Below are 6,347 nucleotides of genomic sequence, written 5' to 3'. Positions count from 1 at the left end.
GTGTGTGTGTGTGTGTGTGTATACTAACAATAGTTGGTGTTGTTCAAACTGAACAGTAGCTATAAAGTGAAGGCATTTTCAACTGTGCAATGTCTAATGCATAGCACTATTGATATAAAAAGTATATTTCATAATTTAAATGTGAAAAATTACATGGTTCTAATTCATGCAAATTAAAAAACAAAATATTTACTTAATCTTTTATTCCTGATATTCCTTAATTCTTAAAATAGCTTGAGAAATGAGTAAAAACAGGAGTGTTAGAAAGTAAAAGCACTCATAGAAATAAAATCCTTATGTTACCAGTGTCACCTTACTGGCACTTGTGCTGGTGGCACGTGAACAAAACATTCAAGCGAGGTCGTTGCCAGTGCCGCTGGATTGATTCCTGTGCAAGTGGCACATAAAAAACACCATTCGAGCGTGGCCATTGCCAGTACCACCCGACTGACCCTCGTGCCGGTGGCACGTAAAAGCACCCACTACATTCTCAGCCATCTGGTTCGTCAGTCCTCAGTCAAATCGTCCAACCCACGCTAGCATGGAAAGCGGACGTTAAACAATGATGATGACAAATGTGCAGAAACCAGAGCGCTCAAAGGAAACCCACACATCCAAATATTTAGAAATGCAATATGTATAGTGATTAAGAGATTGTATTAAAAGTCGCAGTGAACCCAGCTTATATGATATTAGATAAATACCTTGGGAATTCTTAACATTATTCTGTATATTCACTCGAAAAACTGTATCTTTTAAAGAACCTAAGAACCTCCAGGGACTGTATAAATACCAAGAGTGAAATTTTCTCATGTCTATATTTTACCGGTGAGTGTGTTAAATTATAAGGCACTAAAAGAGAATAACTTTCCCCTATTTTAATAGGAATTAAAGACAAGCCATCAGGCAAACCATAGTACATTCCAACGTTGGTTTACAAAATTTTCACTACTCATGAGATTGTCTATATTTGCTGGTCAGTAAATTATCTCCCCATAATCACTGTGTATTTTCTCAAACCAAGCATGCTCAGTCAAACTTTGCTTACATCAAATGCAGCTATTAAACTGCTTTGTTGACATAACCAGCTTAAAAAAATTGTTAAATAAATTTAGTATTCCAGCCAAGAAACCTGGATAGCTGAATTTCACAAGGCTTTCTGTGTTTCTGGTCAATAATATCTTTACTCTCTTAAGTGATCAAATGCTCAACTACTTGTCGAACATCATATACACACACACCTCCATATGTACCACCAATTTTAATTTCAACTATTCACCTTGTACACTCAACAAAATCCATACAAAATCTCTCACTACCCTTATTTCACCAGTGTTAGTAAATTCACTGAATCAACAACTAGCAATAGATCATCATCATTTAATGTCTGTTCTCTATGCTGGCATGGGTTGGACAATTTGACAGGAGTCAGTTAGCTGGAGGGCTTCCCAGGCCCCATTTGTTTGTCTTGGCATGGTTTTTATGGCTGGATGCCCATCCTAATGCCAACCACTTTGCAGAGTGTACTAGGTGCTTTTACGTGGCACGAGCATGGGCGCTTTATGTGGTACCAGCATGGGTGCTGTTACGTAGCATTAGAATCCAAAAGCCCGCAAAACTAGGATGACCTTGCTCTAATAGCTGATTCACTGCCAGAACTAGAGATGAAGTTTAGGGTGTGGAGGCAAGGTCTAGAATCGAAGGGCCTTAGAGTTAACCAAGCAAAAACCAAAGTATTAGTAAGTAGGAAGGCTGACAAATCACAAACCCCTTCAGGTAGATGGCTCTGCTTGATCTGTAGAAAAGGCATGGGTAGAAACTCTATACGATGTACCTGTGCAAGCTACATAAAAGGTGCAACAATATCAAAGGAAAGTTAACCGGGAAGACAGTTTTTATGTGTGGCAGATGCACAGGAGCAATAAATACTGAAGATGTACAGAAAACAGATTCCTTCCGAGACCTTTAGAGATATGCTGTGATTGAGAAGACCTAGCAACTAAAGTGAGATCACAGCCATGGCTGATGCCAGTATTGCATGCCTGACCCATTTAAGAGTACCCTTGATGCATCGGGCGATATATACTTGAGAAGAGACGACCTGCTGAGACAAGTAAAACCAATATCGTAGCTGTGGCCAGTGCTCTATGACTGGCTCCTGTGTCAGTGAAACGTAAAAAGAACCATCTGAATGTGGTTGATGCCAGGGCCGCCTGACTGGCACATAAAAAGCACCATCCAAACGTGGCTGATGCCAGTGCCACCTAACTGGCACTATCTGAATATGATCAATGCACTATCTGAATATGAACGATGCCAGGCTCACCTGACTGGCTCCTGTGCCGGTGGCATGTGAAACGCACCCACTGCACTCTCGGAATGGTTGGTGTTAGGAAGGGCATCCAGTTGTAGAAACATTGTCAGATGAGATTGGAGCCTGGGACAGCTGCTGGCTCTCCAGACCTCAGTCAAACTGTCCAACCCATGCCAGCATGGAAAACAGACATTAAATGACGATGATGATGGAGCATGCGGGATTCATTTCTTTAAAGCCTTCACATATCCTCAGTAGTCAAAGCCCATGTCTTACTACTATGTAGCGTAACTATGTAGCATGGATAGGCATCATACAATCTACCTTTCACTCTGAGGGAGATGTTCTTTGTTACTAACAAATGTAGCAGCTCTCTGAAATTTGTCCAGCCTGTTCTTATTTTAGCAGCTACTCTTTCAGAACTACCTCCACCACTGCTAACTTGATCACCCAAATAACAGAAATTGCCTACCACTTTTAAGGATACACCCATACATTTGAAGGAGTCTATTTTCTCAACATTCCTGGTGTTTAATACACCTGCACATCTGCCACATATAAAGACAGCTTTTTCCATTAATTTTCCTGTGATATTGTCGCACCTTTTATGCATCCATAGCTTGCACTTAGTACACTGTACAGAATTTCTACCATCAACTTTTCTAAATATTGAACAGGACCATCTCCCTGAAGGGATCAGTGACTTGTCTGTTTTCCTACTTAGTAGGACTTTGCCTTGCTTCCACATGTCTTCTCTAATTCTGGTAATGATTCAGCAATAAGAACAAGGTCATCAGTGTAGAGGAGTTCCTAAGAGCAGCCTGTCTTAAATTCCTGTTATGGCCTGATGGACTATGATAAACAAGAGGGGGTTGAGAATCAATCCCTGGTGAACTCCTACCTGTACACTAAATTCTTTGCTATACTCATTGCCAACTTTCACCTTACTGACAGCATCCCTGTACATGGCTTTTACAGCTCTCACCAACCACTTATCTATCCCTATCTTCTGTATTGTCCACAAGATAAGGGAGTAGGGGATCTTGTCAAAGGCTTTCTCCATGTCAACAAAAGCTGAGTACAGAGGTTTATTTTTGGCCAAATACTTCTCTTGCAGGTGCCTTACCATTAATAGTGCTTCTTCCTGGCACAAAATCAAACTGCATCTCATCTAGGTTAACTTTCTTCCTGATTAATTAACCCTCTCTGTAACTTTCATCACCTCGTCCAGCAGTTTGGTGCCTCTGTAATTATTTCTGCTTGAGTCATCACCTTTACCTTTGTAGCAGATGACTATAATGCTGCTACACCAGTTGTTGAATATGGCTCCCGCATGGACAACCTGATTAATTATACAGGTGACTAGGCCATATCCTTCCCTGTCTTCATATCCTTAATTGCTTTATCTACCAAGCTACTGTTGATTTGGATAGCCAATCCCTTTGTTAGGTCCATGCTAGGCAAGCTCTCCTTCTCCCATACATTCTTTATATTTAGCAATCATTCATAGAGGTAATTCCAAGCCTCTTTCTTTGCAGAATTGCTAACTGCAAGTGAGCCGTCATCCATGCAAAGACACTTCTTTTCTACCTCATGATTCTCTCAGGTACACTATCTTACAATCCAAAATACTTAAAGTCTCTGGTCCTCATGCTGCAGAACATTGGCAAACTTCTTCCTTTCTGCTTCTCCCCTGGCAAAGTATACCCGTCTTCTAGCTTCCCTTCTAGCTACTTGATGTAGTTCTTTGCTACCACCACTCCTCCAAGCCTGTTTCTTTGCCCGTCGACAAGCTTACAAACGTTCTGTTCTTTTTGCCAATTTTGAACTTGCTAGCTGCATATTTTCCCACTGAAACCCATGTGTCTCTCTTCCTCTTTTCATAATCATAATGCAGTTTTATGCCCTGCCCAGATCTTATGCTAAACACTTCAAGCCTTCCTTCTCCAGAAATGCAACCTTCAAGAATTCCCTTCCTGTTCTATATTTTTTTTTCTGCATACAAGTATCTCTCACATAAGATGCTGCAAAAGTCATGAGCTCTTAGGTTACTAAAAACAAAAAAACATCTTTTAACAACATTTTAACTGAGCTTATACATATACATGCAATCAATTTTATCTTGGAAAACTTTTTGTAATAATTATAGAATTCCTTTAAGCCCACTATGAATACCTAACTAAACACTTTTTTGGACTATTTGTATTAATTTTTACTGATGCATGTAGCTAGTTCCCTGATTCTGCTGCTTTACCAAACAAAACAGGGTTGGTCCTTCAATTTAAATTATGGTTCTCTTGTGACTGGAATTATAGTTTCAAGATTTGGAATACTAACAAGTTCTTCATATACTTTTACAATAAACAGGTAATTGTACTCAAACACCTGTTGCCATATCTATAACACCTGGTTATTTATTCTGTGTTTTGACTAATATTTCATCAATTATAGAAAAAGCATGTATTGTTTCAAATCCATCCAACCCAATGAGACCCAACTTGGTTGTAGATCAGTCGTTAGCCTTTCCAGTTCTTTCAAGGTATTATAATCACCCCGCATCCCCGAAAGTTTTTGAGAAAAATAAGAATTTCTTTCTTATTTAAAATTAATGCATTTCCTTAGAAAGTAGACATTTATAAAATATAGACTTCTTAGGTAGAGCTAAGGACTAGAACTATGAGGGAAAGGTGGTCGTTAAAGGAACTTATTAAGTGAAATAGCTACAATAAGTGGAATGAAGAAATTAGTTGCATTATTGACTCGCCAAGGATTTCTCTCAGCACAATACCGATTCCAGTTATTTAAGATTTATAATAATAATTTCCATAAAATTGATAAATTCCCTCTGTAAGGCTTTCGACAATAAAAAATAAAATCATCCACTTGTAAATTGTTTTTAATCTGTAATAAAGAATAAGCACGATTTATTTTTATAGTAATTATGAAACCAAAATTATCTTGACCAAGGTCATAAGGCCAGGTAAGTAATCTCCTGAGCAACACGTAATATTTGCCGTAATATTTTGATCGTTTGCATCAAAATGTCATGAAAAAAAAGTATCAGTCACAAGTCCCCATAACGTGTCAAGAGATAAGAAAGAAAGTTTCACTAAGAACAGAAAGTGGGACACTCCTGGGTTTCCTGGGAACCATGAAAATAAAGTGTTTACTTTTGTCAAAAGTGTAGATAAAAGTGTTTTACAAAAATAGAAATTATTAAGGAATAAAAGTCGTTAACAGTAGGCAGTAGAATGCTAGCTTTTTTATTATTATTATTAACCCTTTTCTTACTGTTAACGTTTGTAAACTGTTTTGAAGTGAACAAAGGCACGGTTATAAACTACCCAACTGTATCAAGTGTTAACAGTAGAGATACAATTACTATACAAATACACGAAATGCAATTACTTTTCTTCAAAATTATGGTCTTTGTCATCGCATTCGACTTAGTTCGTGTAGTGACTACATGAAGCTCACTAAAGAATCCTGTTGTACTGTGGATGCTTACGGAGATAAACCTAAGACTTCGTTGAAAGAAATTCATTGCGAACAGTCACATTTAATGTCGGAGGCGGGGCACAAACGTACAGTAATGTCGTTCAGTCGAGAATATGTAATGTTACGCCTTTCTTAACAACGGATATAAACAATCATTAAAAAAAAAGATTGAATCTATTTTTTCAAAACTTATCATTTAAAAAACAGACTCACTTTTAACCTGGGAAAACATTTTCTCCTTCTTTGCGAATGAAAACCCATTCGCAAAAGAAAACACTCTTTAACTTTGGGAAACACCTTTACTTTTAACAAAGTAAACACTTTCATGGGGCCCTGGAAACAAAGAAGCACCGAAAGTGGGAACAATGTTGGTGATCACCAGTGTTTTCTAATAGTTTACCACTGAAACATAACTTAAACATATTGTTCAACTGGTAATCGATAAAATCAGTTTTATATCTGACATGTCATTCTCCAATTCTCAAAGTTTTCTGAATAACCTCTTGGAAAGAAATTAGAGTGACCTGAAAGGGGA

The sequence above is a fragment of the Octopus bimaculoides genome, chromosome 1 (genome assembly GCF_001194135.2).
Source record: "Octopus bimaculoides isolate UCB-OBI-ISO-001 chromosome 1, ASM119413v2, whole genome shotgun sequence".
Classification (NCBI taxonomy): domain Eukaryota; kingdom Metazoa; phylum Mollusca; class Cephalopoda; order Octopoda; family Octopodidae; genus Octopus; species Octopus bimaculoides.
The sequence above is the reverse complement of the archived record's forward strand: the minus strand, read 5'-3'. Positions refer to the sequence as shown.